The following is an 18,669-nucleotide window of genomic DNA, read 5'->3' as shown; positions in this document are numbered from 1 at the left end:
TCCATTGCCACATTCCATCTACTGCAGGCAGGATACCTGGCTGGCTGAATGTCGCTGAGAAGCTCACAGAGACCGCCATAAGCAACAGTTTAACAGAATGCCACAGACTAATCAACCAAACTTTTTGGGTTGGGTTCTCTTTTATAGTCTGCAGGCATTAAATGAAAGAAGTCAGTGTTCCAGCAGAAGGAGACAACGTTTCAGAAAAGGCATTGTAGCAAACCAAAAAATAAATTTTAAGCGCAGCAGAGTAACCAGCGCACATACCTGTTAGCTCAGGTGAGTTTAAAAGGCTGCTGTTGATAACAAGGGCATTTGCTAAATAGATGGTGTGTGTGCAACAATATACTGAAAGGTCAATTATATTGTGCAGCTTATCTCACCACCTGTAGTTGTTTAGGTGAAAGCTCCAAAATGCTTGCCTAATATGTCTGTTTATCCAAAAGGAAGTAAAAAGGGAGAGCTAGAAAGATAGCATTGCATCACATTACATGGCAATGCAATGCACAGTTGCTGAAGTTGAACCAAAATGAGCTTGTAATCTGGCTTCTGCAACTTTGAACATGAAAAATCCAATGAGGAGAAGAAAAGCAAAGCCAAAGAGTCCATCCCAAAATCCGACAAACAAGCAAAATGAACAAAAACATTGAATTCAATTCTTTCTGATTTTAGAAACTGCATTAAAGAAGGGGTGCACCGGTCCTGGAGATACTGCAATACCAGGTCAATGCGTGGAGTGGACAGAGCAAGCTCTTTTTCCATCTCCCTGTTCTAAAAATCCATTTAATATATGGTCCCCAGATAGGGGACGTATCAGATATTAAACTGATAAGAACAGATACTACACTTGATCTTAGCCAAAAGGCCGAGAAGCGATAACCAGAATTGGTTTCAAACTACGGAGCCACCCAAGGATCCTGAAAAGTCCATTTGTGGAGATGAGCTCCTGGACTCCCGTTAAGAAGACATGTTGTCAACCTCTAGATCCCTTACATGCCTGCACTTTTCGGCTTGCTGCTGCTGCAATCCACGCGTTTTAGATCTGCATAACTCCACCTCTTTAAACACAGCACCTTCACCCCCTGCTGTTCCCACCCGCCTCAACACCGTTGGATGGGAGGAGAACCAATTAAGGCGGGGGGTGGGGTGGAACGAGCAGCTGTCTACCCTTAGCAGGAGGGCTCCTGATTACATACCTCTCCTGCTGCTGCTGCTGCTGGCTGTCCAGCAGCAGACTGAAGGTGGCTGCTGCTGTGCACAGGTATATAAAGGCTCAGAGCCTATTATGACACGCGCAGCCAGCGTTCCATTGCCACATTCCATCTACTGCAGGCAGGATACCTGGCTGGCTGAATGTCGCTGAGAAGCTCACAGAGACCGCCATAAGCAACAGTTTAACAGAATGCCACAGACTAATCAACCAAACTTTTTGGGTTGGGTTCTCTTTTATAGTCTGCAGGCATTAAATGAAAGAAGTCAGTGTTCCAGCAGAAGGAGACAACGTTTCAGAAAAGGCATTGTAGCAAACCAAAAAAGAAATTTTAAGCGCAGCAGAGTAACCAGCGCACATACCTGTTAGCTCAGGTGAGTTTAAAAGGCTGCTGTTGATAACAAGGGCATTTGCTAAATAGATGGTGTGTGTGCAACAATATACTGAAAGGTCAATTATATTGTGCAGCTTATCTCACCACCTGTAGTTATTTAGGTGAAAGCTCCAAAATGCTTGCCTAATATGTCTGTTTATCCAAAAGGAAGTAAAAAGGGAGAGCTAGAAAGATAGCATTGCATCACATTACATGGCAATGCAATGCACAGTTGCTGAAGTTGAACCAAAATGAGCTTGTAATCTGGCTTCTGCAACTTTGAACATGAAAAATCCAATGAGGAGAAGAAAAGCAAAGCCAAAGAGTCCATCCCAAAATCCGACAAACAAGCAAAATGAACAAAAAACATTGAATTCAATTCTTTCTGATTTTAGAAACTGCATTAAAGAAGGGGTGCACCGGTCCTGGAGATACTGCAATACCAGGTCAATGCGTGGAGTGGACAGAGCAAGCTCTTTTTCCATCTCCCTGTTCTAAAAATCCATTTAATATATGGTCCCCAGATAGGGGACGTATCAGATATTAAACTGATAAGAACAGATACTACACTTGATCTTAGCCAAAAGGCCGAGAAGCGATAACCAGAATTGGTTTCAAACTACGGAGCCACCCAAGGATCCTGAAAAGTCCATTTGTGGAGATGAGCTCCTGGACTCCCGTTAAGAAGACATGTTGTCAACCTCTAGATCCCTTACATGCCTGCACTTTTCGGCTTGCTGCTGCTGCAATCCACGCGTTTTAGATCTGCATAACTCCACCTCTTTAAACACAGCACCTTCACCCCCTGCTGTTCCCACCCGCCTCAACACCGTTGGAAGGGAGGAGAACCAATTAAGGCGGGGGGTGGGGTGGAACGAGCAGCTGTCTACCCTTAGCAGGAGGGCTCCTGATTACATACCTCTCCTGCTGCTGCTGCTGCTGGCTGTCCAGCAGCAGACTGAAGGTGGCTGCTGCTGTGCACAGGTATATAAAGGCTCAGAGCCTATTATGACACGCGCAGCCAGCGTTCCATTGCCACATTCCATCTACTGCAGGCAGGATACCTGGCTGGCTGAATGTCGCTGAGAAGCTCACAGAGACCGCCATAAGCAACAGTTTAACAGAATGCCACAGACTAATCAACCAAACTTTTTGGGTTGGGTTCTCTTTTATAGTCTGCAGGCATTAAATGAAAGAAGTCAGTGTTCCAGCAGAAGGAGACAACGTTTCAGAAAAGGCATTGTAGCAAACCAAAAAAGAAATTTTAAGCACAGCAGAGTAACCAGCGCACATACCTGTTAGCTCAGGTGAGTTTAAAAGGCTGCTGTTGATAACAAGGGCATTTGCTAAATAGATGGTGTGTGTGCAACAATATACTGAAAGGTCAATTATATTGTGCAGCTTATCTCACCACCTGTAGTTATTTAGGTGAAAGCTCCAAAATGCTTGCCTAATATGTCTGTTTATCCAAAAGGAAGTAAAAAGGGAGAGCTAGAAAGATAGCATTGCATCACATTACATGGCAATGCAATGCACAGTTGCTGAAGTTGAACCAAAATGAGCTTGTAATCTGGCTTCTGCAACTTTGAACATGAAAAATCCAATGAGGAGAAGAAAAGCAAAGCCAAAGAGTCTATCCCAAAATCCGACAAACAAGCAAAATGAACAAAAAACATTGAATTCAATTCTTTCTGATTTTAGAAACTGCATTAAAGAAGGGGTGCACCGGTCCTGGAGATACTGCAATACCAGGTCAATGCGTGGAGTGGACAGAGCAAGCTCTTTTTCCATCTCCCTGTTCTAAAAATCCATTTAATATATGGTCCCCAGATAGGGGACGTATCAGATATTAAACTGATAAGAACAGATACTACACTTGATCTTAGCCAAAAGGCCGAGAAGCGATAACCAGAATTGGTTTCAAACTACGGAGCCACCCAAGGATCCTGAAAAGTCCATTTGTGGAGATGAGCTCCTGGACTCCCGTTAAGAAGACATGTTGTCAACCTCTAGATCCCTTACATGCCTGCACTTTTCGGCTTGCTGCTGCTGCAATCCACGCGTTTTAGATCTGCATAACTCCACCTCTTTAAACACAGCACCTTCACCCCCTGCTGTTCCCACCCGCCTCAACACCGTTGGAAGGGAGGAGAACCAATTAAGGCGGGGGGTGGGGTGGAACGAGCAGCTGTCTACCCTTAGCAGGAGGGCTCCTGATTACATACCTCTCCTGCTGCTGCTGCTGCTGGCTGTCCAGCAGCAGACTGAAGGTGGCTGCTGCTGTGCACAGGTATATAAAGGCTCAGAGCCTATTATGACACGCGCAGCCAGCGTTCCATTGCCACATTCCATCTACTGCAGGCAGGATACCTGGCTGGCTGAATGTCGCTGAGAAGCTCACAGAGACCGCCATAAGCAACAGTTTAACAGAATGCCACAGACTAATCAACCAAACTTTTTGGGTTGGGTTCTCTTTTATAGTCTGCAGGCATTAAATGAAAGAAGTCAGTGTTCCAGCAGAAGGAGACAACGTTTCAGAAAAGGCATTGTAGCAAACCAAAAAAGAAATTTTAAGCGCAGCAGAGTAACCAGCGCACATACCTGTTAGCTCAGGTGAGTTTAAAAGGCTGCTGTTGATAACAAGGGCATTTGCTAAATAGATGGTGTGTGTGCAACAATATACTGAACGGTCAATTATATTGTGCAGCTTATCTCACCACCTGTAGTTATTTAGGTGAAAGCTCCAAAATGCTTGCCTAATATGTCTGTTTATCCAAAAGGAAGTAAAAAGGGAGAGCTAGAAAGATAGCATTGCATCACATTACATGGCAATGCAATGCACAGTTGCTGAAGTTGAACCAAAATGAGCTTGTAATCTGGCTTCTGCAACTTTGAACATGAAAAATCCAATGAGGAGAAGAAAAGCAAAGCCAAAGAGTCCATCCCAAAATCCGACAAACAAGCAAAATGAACAAAAAACATTGAATTCAATTCTTTCTGATTTTAGAAACTGCATTAAAGAAGGGGTGCACCGGTCCTGGAGATACTGCAATACCAGGTCAATGCGTGGAGTGGACAGAGCAAGCTCTTTTTCCATCTCCCTGTTCTAAAAATCCATTTAATATATGGTCCCCAGATAGGGGACGTATCAGATATTAAACTGATAAGAACAGATACTACACTTGATCTTAGCCAAAAGGCCGAGAAGCGATAACCAGAATTGGTTTCAAACTACGGAGCCACCCAAGGATCCTGAAAAGTCCATTTGTGGAGATGAGCTCCTGGACTCCCGTTAAGAAGACATGTTGTCAACCTCTAGATCCCTTACATGCCTGCACTTTTCGGCTTGCTGCTGCTGCAATCCACGCGTTTTAGATCTGCATAACTCCACCTCTTTAAACACAGCACCTTCACCCCCTGCTGTTCCCACCCGCCTCAACACCGTTGGAAGGGAGGAGAACCAATTAAGGCGGGGGGTGGGGTGGAACGAGCAGCTGTCTACCCTTAGCAGGAGGGCTCCTGATTACATACCTCTCCTGCTGCTGCTGCTGCTGGCTGTCCAGCAGCAGACTGAAGGTGGCTGCTGCTGTGCACAGGTATATAAAGGCTCAGAGCCTATTATGACACGCGCAGCCAGCGTTCCATTACCACATTCCATCTACTGCAGGCAGGATACCTGGCTGGCTGAATGTCGCTGAGAAGCTCACAGAGACCGCCATAAGCAACAGTTTAACAGAATGCCACAGACTAATCAACCAAACTTTTTGGGTTGGGTTCTCTTTTATAGTCTGCAGGCATTAAATGAAAGAAGTCAGTGTTCCAGCAGAAGGAGACAACGTTTCAGAAAAGGCATTGTAGCAAACCAAAAAAGAAATTTTAAGCGCAGCAGAGTAACCAGCGCACATACCTGTTAGCTCAGGTGAGTTTAAAAGGCTGCTGTTGATAACAAGGGCATTTGCTAAATAGATGGTGTGTGTGCAACAATATACTGAAAGGTCAATTATATTGTGCAGCTTATCTCACCACCTGTAGTTATTTAGGTGAAAGCTCCAAAATGCTTGCCTAATATGTCTGTTTATCCAAAAGGAAGTAAAAAGGGAGAGCTAGAAAGATAGCATTGCATAACATTACATGGCAATGCAATGCACAGTTGCTGAAGTTGAACCAAAATGAGCTTGTAATCTGGCTTCTGCAACTTTGAACATGAAAAATCCAATGAGGAGAAGAAAAGCAAAGCCAAAGAGTCCATCCCAAAATCCGACAAACAAGCAAAATGAACAAAAAACATTGAATTCAATTCTTTCTGATTTTAGAAACTGCATTAAAGAAGGGGTGCACCGGTCCTGGAGATACTGCAATACCAGGTCAATGCGTGGAGTGGACAGAGCAAGCTCTTTTTCCATCTCCCTGTTCTAAAAATCCATTTAATATATGGTCCCCAGATAGGGGACGTATCAGATATTAAACTGATAAGAACAGATACTACACTTGATCTTAGCCAAAAGGCCGAGAAGCGATAACCAGAATTGGTTTCAAACTACGGAGCCACCCAAGGATCCTGAAAAGTCCATTTGTGGAGATGAGCTCCTGGACTCCCGTTAAGAAGACATGTTGTCAACCTCTAGATCCCTTACATGCCTGCACTTTTCGGCTTGCTGCTGCTGCAATCCACGCGTTTTAGATCTGCATAACTCCACCTCTTTAAACACAGCACCTTCACCCCCTGCTGTTCCCACCCGCCTCAACACGGTTGGAAGGGAGGAGAACCAATTAAGGCGGGGGGTGGGGTGGAACGAGCAGCTGTCTACCCTTAGCAGGAGGGCTCCTGATTACATACCTCTCCTGCTGCTGCTGCTGCTGGCTGTCCAGCAGCAGACTGAAGGTGGCTGCTGCTGTGCACAGGTATATAAAGGCTCAGAGCCTATTATGACACGCGCAGCCAGCGTTCCATTACCACATTCCATCTACTGCAGGCAGGATACCTGGCTGGCTGAATGTCGCTGAGAAGCTCACAGAGACCGCCATAAGCAACAGTTTAACAGAATGCCACAGACTAATCAACCAAACTTTTTGGGTTGGGTTCTCTTTTATAGTCTGCAGGCATTAAATGAAAGAAGTCAGTGTTCCAGCAGAAGGAGACAACGTTTCAGAAAAGGCATTGTAGCAAACCAAAAAAGAAATTTTAAGCGCAGCAGAGTAACCAGCGCACATACCTGTTAGCTCAGGTGAGTTTAAAAGGCTGCTGTTGATAACAAGGGCATTTGCTAAATAGATGGTGTGTGTGCAACAATATACTGAAAGGTCAATTATATTGTGCAGCTTATCTCACCACCTGTAGTTATTTAGGTGAAAGCTCCAAAATGCTTGCCTAATATGTCTGTTTATCCAAAAGGAAGTAAAAAGGGAGAGCTAGAAAGATAGCATTGCATAACATTACATGGCAATGCAATGCACAGTTGCTGAAGTTGAACCAAAATGAGCTTGTAATCTGGCTTCTGCAACTTTGAACATGAAAAATCCAATGAGGAGAAGAAAAGCAAAGCCAAAGAGTCCATCCCAAAATCCGACAAACAAGCAAAATGAACAAAAAACATTGAATTCAATTCTTTCTGATTTTAGAAACTGCATTAAAGAAGGGGTGCACCGGTCCTGGAGATACTGCAATACCAGGTCAATGCGTGGAGTGGACAGAGCAAGCTCTTTTTCCATCTCCCTGTTCTAAAAATCCATTTAATATATGGTCCCCAGATAGGGGACGTATCAGATATTAAACTGATAAGAACAGATTTTTTTGATTGAATATATCTTTTATTAGCACAAAAAATAAGTTAACAGACAGTGTACAGTGCCGCAGCCCAGTACACACAGAATTCTACATCATATTTACATAGCATGAGGATACGACGCACTAACTAGACACATCACACCCCTATGCTACACAAAACACTCAATCTGAAAGAAAAAGCATGTCAATTAATACAGTACGACGAACCGTGATAAGGGATGGGGATTGGGAAAAAGGGGATGGGGAGGGGAAAATCACAGGCCCGAAGCTTTATTGAAAGACAAGACACATAAGGGGAGAGGGGGAGGAGGGGTTTAGTCCTCGTCCTCGTCCTCCGGACCGTCCATGATGGAATAGTCTCTGAGCAGGCTGTGGATCAGCCTGCGGCAGTCCTGGATGGACATCCTCTCCCTCCTCAAGATGAGCCGGTTCCTGGCGACCCAAACGGCATCCTTGAAGCAGTTCATAAGGCGCCAAGCCTCCTGGATGGCTCCGACGGTATGAATCCCAGGGAAGAGTCCGTAAAGCACAGAATGGTGCGATAGGCTCGCCCTGGGGACAGAGTTCCTCAGGTCGTCCTCAAGTGCAGTCAATAGGCGCTGTGCAAATCCGCAGTCCCAAAAAGTGTGCAAAGATGTTTCCTCCACGAAGGGGCACCTTGGGCAGTACCGGGTCTTGCACAGGTTCCGGGCATGCATGAATGACCGGACGGGCAGTCCGCCCTGAATCGCCATCCACGACAAGTCCTTGTGCCCGTTGGTCAGCCTGTCAGACGACACATTTGTCCACACAGTCTCCAGCGTGTCCTGGTGAAGTCCTGTGATGTTCTCCACGTCATCCTTGGCTCTGATTAGCTTGTGGATAGTTTTGGGCTTCCACAAGTCGGGCTTGAGTCCCTCCAGTTGATGCTCCCCCACAAATCGAACGACGTCTCCGTAGAACCATGGCGTCGTCCAGTTGTAGGGGAAGGAGCTGTCCCACTTGTCCCAGCCGAGTCGCCTCCAAAGTGGAAGCAGGAAGAAGCGAGACATGGACCTGCCCGCGGAGCCATTCTTGACTTGCAAAGTCTGGCGGACACAATCACACACAAAAGAGGATCGCAGGAGGGTGGGGATATCTGGAACGCCCTTCCCACCCTTGCGAGGCTCCTTGTACATGACGGCCCGCCTGACTCTGTCCATCTTGGATCCCCAGACAAAGTGAAACACTGTCCTGGTAATGGCCCTGCACACAGTGACGTGTGGGGGCCAGGCCTGCGCCGTGTACTGCAAGACGGGCAGTACCTCATTACGCAGGACGAGTGCCTTACCCTCACAAGTGAGGTGTCTGAGGCTCCAGAGTCCGATCCGTTGCTTCACCTTGGCCAAGCGTTCTTGCCAGGACTTGAGGGCTGCTCCTTCCTTCCCGAACCAGACTCCCAGCACCTTGAGGAAATCCGGTTGAATGTTGAAGGGGAAGGGGGCGGAGGAGGCCGGCTGCCAATCCCCGAAGAGCATGGCTTCCGACTTCCTGCAGTTGACTTTGGCCCCTGAAGCCCGGCCGAACCTCTCACACGTCTGGACGAGGGCGTCGACTGAACCACGATCAGCGCAGAAGACGGTGACGTCGTCCATGTAGAGCGAGCACTTGACCTCGTGTCGTCCCGGACCCGGTGCGGTGATCCCTCTGATCTCTCCATTCTGCCGGATAGCCTCTGCGAAGAGTTCTATAACACAAACAAAAAGAAGAGGTGATAGAGGGCAGCCTTGTCTGACCCCAGAGAGGACAGGGAAGGGGTCAGTCTTCCAGCCGTTCACCAACACCGAGCTGTGGATATCAAAATACATCAGACGGACATACGAACAAAACATGTTACCCAAACCTAACCGGTGCAGAGCTCGGCCCATGAACTCGTGGGAAACCCGGTCGAAGGCCTTCTCCTGATCCAAGGAGACCAGGGCCGCGTGTGCGCGGCGGACCTTGATGTACTCGACCGTGTCCCGCACGAGAGCGAGGCTGTCTGCGATGCGACGTCCAGGGATGCCGCAGGTCTGGTCCGGGTGGATGATCCGTCCGATGACCGTCTTAAGTCGTGTCGCCATCGTCTTGGCCAGGATCTTGTAGTCCACGTTGAGCAGAGTGATGGGACGCCAATTCCTCAGGTCGCACCTCTCTCCCTTCCGCTTGTACAGGATCGTGACCATTCCTTCCCTCAAAGATGGAGGCATTCTACCCTCCACCACCATCTCCTCGTACAGGTCCAACAGGTCCGGACAGATGAGGTCTCCCAGCGCTACATAGAGCTCCGCTGGAAGACCATCACTGCCCGGGGTCCTGCCGGTCCTAAAGGATTTAGCGGCAGAGAGCAATTCGCCCACCATCAGAGGTTTGTCCAAGGCTGCCGTGCCTGCAGGATCAAGATGGTTAGTGATACCTGACAGGAACTTATCAGCAGCGTCGGGGTCGGTAGTCTTGTGGGAGTAGAGTTCGCTGTAGAAGTCGCTGACGACCCTCATCACGTCCTCCTTCCCACGTCGCATGTTTCCGCTCTCGTCTCGCAGCTCGTTCAGGGGCGTGTGACCGGCATGAAGTTTCCTGAAAAAGAATGAGTTACATTTCTCACCCTTCTCCAGATTCTCCACTTTGGAACGGAAGATGATTCGCTTGGACTCCTCCTCAAAGTGCCTTTTCAGGCTCTTCTTGGTCTCCTCCAGCTCCTCCCTCACGTCCCAGCCGCAGTGAAGAAGGTCCTGCAGCGACCGCAGCTCGCGCTGCAGCCCTCTGAAGTCCCTCCTCTTCTCACACTCCTGTTGTCGACCCTTGGCCTGAAAGAAACAGCGAAACTCAAGTTTAACATATTCCCACCAATCAGAGACTGTTTGGAAGCTACCCTTGTAGGACTGCCACATTGCGTAGGCTGCTCTCAGCTCCTCCACGACTTCATCCTGAGCCAGCAGAGCACAATTCAGCTTCCAGGAGCCGGGGCCGGACGGAAAACCGTCGCCGAGGACACCTTGTAAGTGAATGGCTCTGTGGTCGGAGAAGAAGCAGGAGACCATCGAGTGCCTACTCTGCCTGACTGCCCGAGAGGTGAACACAAAGTCAATCCTGGAGCGGAGTGAGCCATCGGGTCGGCTCCACGAATAGTTCGTGGAGCCTCTCCCCATGGAGCCCACCACGTCCTGAAGAGAGGCCTCGGTTACCATCTCGATGAGCAGCTTGGACGTGATGTCCAACTTGGCAGATGTGCCAGAACTACGACCGTCCTCCTCGATGGGGCAGTTGAAATCCCCGGCCATCACTAAGGTCCTGGTGGTGGCAAGCTGAAGCCGCAGGGTCTGGAAAAGCTCCAAACGCTCATTCTTCAGTGGGGACGCATACACGTTGATGAACCTGACAGGTTCTCCCGCCCAGTTGCCATCTACAACAAGAGCCCTGCCGCAGATGAGCTCCTGGACGGACTCAAGCGTGAATGCGCCCCCCCTGATCAGAATTGCGACCCCCGCAGACTTGCAGTCACCCCCACCGGACCAGTAGGATGGACCGTGGGACCACTCCCTGGCCAGATGTTTGAAGGACCTAGAGGAGGGAAGGGAACATTCCTGCAACATATAAACATCACACAACTGGGAAGTAAGGAAGGCATAAATAGTCTGACGTCTGAACTTGTCCTTGATGCTCCTGACATTAATGGAAAATAAGTTAATATTAGCCATCATGTAGGGAAAAAAGAAAAAGTTAGCGCAGGCAATACACCTTAGTTACCACTCCGGTCGGGTGGTCCCTCGTCGGTGTTGACTGCTGGTGACGGGATCACCAGCAGGCCCTCTTCCTCCATCTGGTCAAGCAGCGCGGCCTCAATCTCGGCGACCACCAGTTCCTCCTCTTCTGGCTCGGCCACCAGGGTCTCAACCATGTGCTCCATCTCTTCTGGCTCAGGGAGGGTATCCTCCTTTTCGCCTACGAAATCCAGAATCTTCTTTTTGGAGGATTCAGTAGCAGGGCTGTCCTCCACCTTCCTCTTTCCCCGGGTTGGAACTGGGGAGACAAGAAGGGGAAAATCCTCCTCGGAATAGATAGCGGCGGGTGGAGGAAAGGTTAATTCCACCGCTACCATGGTCTGGGGAGGGAGAGTGGCTGCCGGGGCAGGGGAAAGGACACCTGCTGAGGAGTAGGGGAAGGAGGAAGAGGAAGTGGAATCCTCAGCAGGGGTGGCCGGGGTGGGGGGGGATTGGACGGGGGTGGCAGGGGGAGGGATCGAGAGAGGGGTGACAGAACTCTTACCCTCCTTTGACTTTTTCTTCTGCTTCGGAGCTGCTGGGACCGTCTCTGGGGCTTTGGCCACCGACTCCTTGACCGCTTTGGCCTTGGTCGTCTCGGCCTTGGCCGCTGGGGCCTTGGTCGTCGCGTCCTTGACCTTCACAGGCCTGGTCGTCGGGGCCTTGTCCTCCGTAGCTGGGGTCGTCGCAACCACCGATGCCCAGGATCTCTCACGCCTGGGGCAATCCTTGTACAGATGAGCCGCCAGCCCACACAGGTTGCAGGACGTCTTCTTCGGGCAGTCCTTCGAGCTGTGTCCCGTCACTCGACAAATCCTGCAGGCATCCTCCTTGCAGTCCTTCATCTCGTGGCCGTTCTTGCCGCATCTCCTGCAGTTCCGCGGCATGTCCGGGTAATAGATGAGGCCGTAGGAGTTGCCCAGGGAGAATGTCGGGGGCAGGTGCCGAAGTCCGTCTGAGTACGCCAGGTCCCTGTGAAGTCTAACGGTCACCGACCACTTACCTGTCCAGAAGCCGAGTCCATTCAGGATGTGAGAGGGTTCCTTCACAACCAAACAGAAGCGTCTCAGGAAGGTACAGATGTCTTGGCCTGGGGTGTGCGGGTTGCGCATGGAGACCGTGATCCTCCTTTCATCCCTCTGGATAGGGCAGCTACCTGTAAAGGCAGAGAAAGAATTATCCGGTCCTTTTGCGCTTACCATTTCCCAGAACCTCCTGCAGGTGTTCACAGTGGCGAAGGTGACGAAGAAGATCCCCGTCAAGAAGGTCTGGATGCTGAGGGTGTCCGACCTGGAGAAGCCTCGATCCAGCAGCATCTTCTGGCAGAACACGTCCGAGGACATGTCCGGCACCCTCCCATCCACTTCCTTCAGCTTCAGGGCCACCGTCTGCCGCATCCATGGCTCCAGGGCTGGAGCTTCGTGGCGGGGCTTCTGGGGTCCCTTCTGCTGGCCAGTCGTGGAGGCAGAGTCCTTGGGGTCAGAATCGGCTCCTGGCTGGGCCCTCCTGGCTGTCCCCAGCTCCAGGCTCTTCTTTTCGGCCTTCCTCGCAGCGCTTGCCATGGCTTTCCTCCTGCAGTTACTTCTTGGAGCTGGATCTGGAACTCTTCCCGGAATGGGTGGAGCTATGCAGATTCTTCTCCCGTCGCGTTCTGGACAAATTCCCCGAAAGGTCTTTGTCTCGATGATTTTCTTCCTCGAAGATTCCACAGGACAGCCCGATTCTTTTCCGAGTCTTCGTCTTCTTCTGGATTCTTTAGAGCTTCTTCCTCCCACCGATATCCGCCTTCGTTCTCTGATGTCAGCTGGGCTCCGAAGCTCTTCTCCTTCCGAGTTCGATCGCTCTCGTCAAGTGTAGATTGTAGCTCTTGTGTTCTTAAAAGAACAGATACTACACTTGATCTTAGCCAAAAGGCCGAGAAGCGATAACCAGAATTGGTTTCAAACTACGGAGCCACCCAAGGATCCTGAAAAGTCCATTTGTGGAGATGAGCTCCTGGACTCCCGTTAAGAAGACATGTTGTCAACCTCTAGATCCCTTACATGCCTGCACTTTTCGGCTTGCTGCTGCTGCAATCCACGCGTTTTAGATCTGCATAACTCCACCTCTTTAAACACAGCACCTTCACCCCCTGCTGTTCCCACCCGCCTCAACACCGTTGGAAGGGAGGAGAACCAATTAAGGCGGGGGGTGGGGTGGAACGAGCAGCTGTCTACCCTTAGCAGGAGGGCTCCTGATTACATACCTCTCCTGCTGCTGCTGCTGCTGGCTGTCCAGCAGCAGACTGAAGGTGGCTGCTGCTGTGCACAGGTATATAAAGGCTCAGAGCCTATTATGACACGCGCAGCCAGCGTTCCATTGCCACATTCCATCTACTGCAGGCAGGATACCTGGCTGGCTGAATGTCGCTGAGAAGCTCACAGAGACCGCCATAAGCAACAGTTTAACAGAATGCCACAGACTAATCAACCAAACTTTTTGGGTTGGGTTCTCTTTTATAGTCTGCAGGCATTAAATGAAAGAAGTCAGTGTTCCAGCAGAAGGAGACAACGTTTCAGAAAAGGCATTGTAGCAAACCAAAAAAGAAATTTTAAGCGCAGCAGAGTAACCAGCGCACATACCTGTTAGCTCAGGTGAGTTTAAAAGGCTGCTGTTGATAACAAGGGCATTTGCTAAATAGATGGTGTGTGTGCAACAATATACTGAAAGGTCAATTATATTGTGCAGCTTATCTCACCACCTGTAGTTATTTAGGTGAAAGCTCCAAAATGCTTGCCTAATATGTCTGTTTATCCAAAAGGAAGTAAAAAGGGAGAGCTAGAAAGATAGCATTGCATCACATTACATGGCAATGCAATGCACAGTTGCTGAAGTTGAACCAAAATGAGCTTGTAATCTGGCTTCTGCAACTTTGAACATGAAAAATCCAATGAGGAGAAGAAAAGCAAAGCCAAAGAGTCCATCCCAAAATCCGACAAACAAGCAAAATGAACAAAAAACATTGAATTCAATTCTTTCTGATTTTAGAAACTGCATTAAAGAAGGGGTGCACCGGTCCTGGAGATACTGCAATACCAGGTCAATGCGTGGAGTGGACAGAGCAAGCTCTTTTTCCATCTCCCTGTTCTAAAAATCCATTTAATATATGGTCCCCAGATAGGGGACGTATCAGATATTAAACTGATAAGAACAGATACTACACTTGATCTTAGCCAAAAGGCCGAGAAGCGATAACCAGAATTGGTTTCAAACTACGGAGCCACCCAAGGATCCTGAAAAGTCCATTTGTGGAGATGAGCTCCTGGACTCCCGTTAAGAAGACATGTTGTCAACCTCTAGATCCCTTACATGCCTGCACTTTTCGGCTTGCTGCTGCTGCAATCCACGCGTTTTAGATCTGCATAACTCCACCTCTTTAAACACAGCACCTTCACCCCCTGCTGTTCCCACCCGCCTCAACACCGTTGGAAGGGAGGAGAACCAATTAAGGCGGGGGGTGGGGTGGAACGAGCAGCTGTCTACCCTTAGCAGGAGGGCTCCTGATTACATACCTCTCCTGCTGCTGCTGCTGCTGGCTGTCCAGCAGCAGACTGAAGGTGGCTGCTGCTGTGCACAGGTATATAAAGGCTCAGAGCCTATTATGACACGCGCAGCCAGCGTTCCATTGCCACATTCCATCTACTGCAGGCAGGATACCTGGCTGGCTGAATGTCGCTGAGAAGCTCACAGAGACCGCCATAAGCAACAGTTTAACAGAATGCCACAGACTAATCAACCAAACTTTTTGGGTTGGGTTCTCTTTTATAGTCTGCAGGCATTAAATGAAAGAAGTCAGTGTTCCAGCAGAAGGAGACAACGTTTCAGAAAAGGCATTGTAGCAAACCAAAAAAGAAATTTTAAGCGCAGCAGAGTAACCAGCGCACATACCTGTTAGCTCAGGTGAGTTTAAAAGGCTGCTGTTGATAACAAGGGCATTTGCTAAATAGATGGTGTGTGTGCAAAAATATACTGAAAGGTCAATTATATTGTGCAGCTTATCTCACCACCTGTAGTTATTTAGGTGAAAGCTCCAAAATGCTTGCCTAATATGTCTGTTTATCCAAAAGGAAGTAAAAAGGGAGAGCTAGAAAGATAGCATTGCATCACATTACATGGCAATGCAATGCACAGTTGCTGAAGTTGAACCAAAATGAGCTTGTAATCTGGCTTCTGCAACTTTGAACATGAAAAATCCAATGAGGAGAAGAAAAGCAAAGCCAAAGAGTCCATCCCAAAATCCGACAAACAAGCAAAATGAACAAAAAACATTGAATTCAATTCTTTCTGATTTTAGAAACTGCATTAAAGAAGGGGTGCACCGGTCCTGGAGATACTGCAATACCAGGTCAATGCGTGGAGTGGACAGAGCAAGCTCTTTTTCCATCTCCCTGTTCTAAAAATCCATTTAATATATGGTCCCCAGATAGGGGACGTATCAGATATTAAACTGATAAGAACAGATACTACACTTGATCTTAGCCAAAAGGCCGAGAAGCGATAACCAGAATTGGTTTCAAACTACGGAGCCACCCAAGGATCCTGAAAAGTCCATTTGTGGAGATGAGCTCCTGGACTCCCGTTAAGAAGACATGTTGTCAACCTCTAGATCCCTTACATGCCTGCACTTTTCGGCTTGCTGCTGCTGCAATCCACGCGTTTTAGATCTGCATAACTCCACCTCTTTAAACACAGCACCTTCACCCCCTGCTGTTCCCACCCGCCTCAACACCGTTGGAAGGGAGGAGAACCAATTAAGGCGGGGGGTGGGGTGGAACGAGCAGCTGTCTACCCTTAGCAGGAGGGCTCCTGATTACATACCTCTCCTGCTGCTGCTGCTGCTGGCTGTCCAGCAGCAGACTGAAGATGGCTGCTGCTGTGCACAGGTATATAAAGGCTCAGAGCCTATTATGACACGCGCAGCCAGCGTTCCATTGCCACATTCCATCTACTGCAGGCAGGATACCTGGCTGGCTGAATGTCGCTGAGAAGCTCACAGAGACCGCCATAAGCAACAGTTTAACAGAATGCCACAGACTAATCAACCAAACTTTTTGGGTTGGGTTCTCTTTTATAGTCTGCAGGCATTAAATGAAAGAAGTCAGTGTTCCAGCAGAAGGAGACAACGTTTCAGAAAAGGCATTGTAGCAAACCAAAAAAGAAATTTTAAGCGCAGCAGAGTAACCAGCGCACATACCTGTTAGCTCAGGTGAGTTTAAAAGGCTGCTGTTGATAACAAGGGCATTTGCTAAATAGATGGTGTGTGTGCAACAATATACTGAAAGGTCAATTATATTATGCAGCTTATCTCACCACCTGTAGTTATTTAGGTGAAAGCTCCAAAATGCTTGCCTAATATGTCGGTTTATCCAAAAGGAAGTAAAAAGGGAGAGCTAGAAAGATAGCATTGCATCACATTACATGGCAATGCAATGCACAGTTGCTGAAGTTGAACCAAAATGAGCTTGTAATCTGGCTTCTGCAACTTTGAACATGAAAAATCCAATGAGGAGAAGAAAAGCAAAGCCAAAGAGTCCATCCCAAAATCCGACAAACAAGCAAAATGAACAAAAAACATTGAATTCAATTCTTTCTGATTTTAGAAACTGCATTAAAGAAGGGGTGCACCGGTCCTGGAGATACTGCAATACCAGGTCAATGCGTGGAGTGGACAGAGCAAGCTCTTTTTCCATCTCCCTGTTCTAAAAATCCATTTAATATATGGTCCCCAGATAGGGGACGTATCAGATATTAAACTGATAAGAACAGATTTTTTTTTTTTTTATCGAAAGCCCGAATTCGTGTACAAAACCCGAGTGCGCTTAAAAAAGTGACAAGTGCCACAAAAAAAGTGCACTAGGATGCTGGTCTTCTTGAAACCCTCTCCAAAAGGAGAAGGGTCCCCCAAACCATTCCCCGTCCCTCCGAGCCAGAAGGCCACAGCGAGGAACAGGGACAAATAGCCACCTCCAGCCGGAGCCAGAGGCGACCCAATCTTACCCCCAATACCTGCCCGAGTTCTCACCCGAGCAAGGCACTGGGAGCCAAAGACTGTGCTCCCCTCCCGGAAGAGGGGAGACAACAATGCTCTCCTCCCGAAAGAGGAGAGTCAGGGGGGTTCAGGGGGGAGCGGAACCTGATGGCCACACACTCCCCCCCTAGACCTGCCAAGAGAGGAACCCGTAAGGGAACCGCATCCCGACAAAATCCTAGTAAGGACGTGGACACACGTGAAAAAGTGGACACACAGTGACAAAAAAAATTAAATAAATAGTGAAGGTTTCACAGTATAATACTGCCCGGACCTTCGACCGGGAATTGAAAAATTCCCCATCCTAAGGCCAGAAGGCCCGGAATAAGGGTGTGTGTGAAGAAAGAAATATTGAAGTGCTAGTGCAAATGTGCCATAAACTCAAGTGGGGTTCCCAATCCCAGTGAGTTAAGGCACCCCAGGGTCACCACTCCTGGGGCACTTCACACTTCGGGCTTTCGATCTTCCCCGGCCCAATGGCGTCGATCCTGGGGGGCCATGCTTTCCACCAGATGACTATATTAGCCAACTGGCGTACTAACAAGTGCCTAAACCCCAGTGTGCATAATGTATCAATCTACTAGGGCGGCCAACATCCAAAACCGCCTTTTCGAAAGATACTACACTTGATCTTAGCCAAAAGGCCGAGAAGCGATAACCAGAATTGGTTTCAAACTACGGAGCCACCCAAGGATCCTGAAAAGTCCATTTGTGGAGATGAGCTCCTGGACTCCCGTTAAGAAGACATGTTGTCAACCTCTAGATCCCTTACATGCCTGCACTTTTCGGCTTGCTGCTGCTGCAATCCACGCGTTTTAGATCTGCATAACTCCACCTCTTTAAACACAGCACCTTCACCCCCTGCTGTTCCCACCCGCCTCAACACCGTTGGAAGGGAGGAGAACCAATTAAGGCGGGGGGTGGGGTGGAACGAGCAGCTGTCTACCCTTAGCAGGAGGGCTCCTGATTACATACCTCTCCTGCTGCTGCTGCTGCTGGCTGTCCAGCAGCAGACTGAAGGTGGCTGCTGCTGTGCACAGGTATATAAAGGCTCAGAGCCTATTATGACACGCGCAGCCAGCGTTCCATTGCCACATTCCATCTACTGCAGGCAGGATACCTGGCTGGCTGAATGTCGCTGAGAAGCTCACAGAGACCGCCATAAGCAACAGTTTAACAGAATGCCACAGACTAATCAACCAAACTTTTTGGGTTGGGTTCTCTTTTATAGTCTGCAGGCATTAAATGAAAGAAGTCAGTGTTCCAGCAGAAGGAGACAACGTTTCAGAAAAGGCATTGTAGCAAACCAAAAAAGAAATTTTAAGCGCAGCAGAGTAACCAGCGCACATACCTGTTAGCTCAGGTGAGTTTAAAAGGCTGCTGTTGATAACAAGGGCATTTGCTAAATAGATGGTGTGTGTGCAACAATATACTGAAAGGTCAATTATATTGTGCAGCTTATCTCACCACCTGTAG

General features: G+C 48.6%; 9 non-coding genes and 2 pseudogenes across 9 annotated transcripts; all 11 read right to left on the bottom strand.

Moving 5' to 3' along the window:
• Positions 1-686: 686 nt before the first annotated feature.
• Positions 687-877, bottom strand: LOC141243821 (U2 spliceosomal RNA). Its single transcript, XR_012307842.1, has one exon. It is a non-coding gene; the product is annotated as a U2 spliceosomal RNA (small nuclear RNA).
• Positions 878-1,992: 1,115 nt separating this feature from the next.
• LOC141243820 (U2 spliceosomal RNA) lies at positions 1,993-2,183 on the bottom strand. Its single transcript, XR_012307841.1, has one exon. It is a non-coding gene; the product is annotated as a U2 spliceosomal RNA (small nuclear RNA).
• A 1,115-nt stretch (positions 2,184-3,298) lies between these two features.
• Positions 3,299-3,489, bottom strand: LOC141243819 (U2 spliceosomal RNA). The gene has a single exon (XR_012307840.1). It is a non-coding gene; the product is annotated as a U2 spliceosomal RNA (small nuclear RNA).
• Positions 3,490-4,604: 1,115 nt separating this feature from the next.
• Positions 4,605-4,795, bottom strand: LOC141243818 (U2 spliceosomal RNA). The gene has a single exon (XR_012307839.1). It is a non-coding gene; the product is annotated as a U2 spliceosomal RNA (small nuclear RNA).
• Positions 4,796-5,910: 1,115 nt separating this feature from the next.
• LOC141243816 (U2 spliceosomal RNA) lies at positions 5,911-6,101 on the bottom strand. Its single transcript, XR_012307837.1, has one exon. It is a non-coding gene; the product is annotated as a U2 spliceosomal RNA (small nuclear RNA).
• A 1,115-nt stretch (positions 6,102-7,216) lies between these two features.
• LOC141243733 (U2 spliceosomal RNA) lies at positions 7,217-7,410 on the bottom strand. The gene has a single exon (XR_012307783.1). It is a non-coding gene; the product is annotated as a U2 spliceosomal RNA (small nuclear RNA).
• Positions 7,411-12,979: 5,569 nt separating this feature from the next.
• Positions 12,980-13,052, bottom strand: LOC141243766 (U2 spliceosomal RNA; annotated as a pseudogene).
• Positions 13,053-14,167: 1,115 nt separating this feature from the next.
• LOC141243815 (U2 spliceosomal RNA) lies at positions 14,168-14,358 on the bottom strand. The gene has a single exon (XR_012307836.1). It is a non-coding gene; the product is annotated as a U2 spliceosomal RNA (small nuclear RNA).
• A 1,115-nt stretch (positions 14,359-15,473) lies between these two features.
• LOC141243814 (U2 spliceosomal RNA) lies at positions 15,474-15,664 on the bottom strand. The gene has a single exon (XR_012307835.1). It is a non-coding gene; the product is annotated as a U2 spliceosomal RNA (small nuclear RNA).
• A 1,115-nt stretch (positions 15,665-16,779) lies between these two features.
• LOC141243754 (U2 spliceosomal RNA) lies at positions 16,780-16,965 on the bottom strand. The gene has a single exon (XR_012307800.1). It is a non-coding gene; the product is annotated as a U2 spliceosomal RNA (small nuclear RNA).
• A 792-nt stretch (positions 16,966-17,757) lies between these two features.
• LOC141243785 (U2 spliceosomal RNA) lies at positions 17,758-17,849 on the bottom strand (annotated as a pseudogene).
• Between the last annotated feature and the right edge of the window lie 820 nt (positions 17,850-18,669).

The sequence above is a fragment of the Phyllobates terribilis genome, unplaced genomic scaffold (genome assembly GCF_046119375.1).
Source record: "Phyllobates terribilis strain yellow unplaced genomic scaffold, ASM4611937v1 Scaffold_1268__1_contigs__length_339053, whole genome shotgun sequence".
NCBI classification, from domain to species: Eukaryota; Metazoa; Chordata; class Amphibia; order Anura; family Dendrobatidae; genus Phyllobates; species Phyllobates terribilis.
Note: the sequence above shows the minus strand (reverse complement) of the source record. Positions and strands in the feature narration are given on the sequence as shown.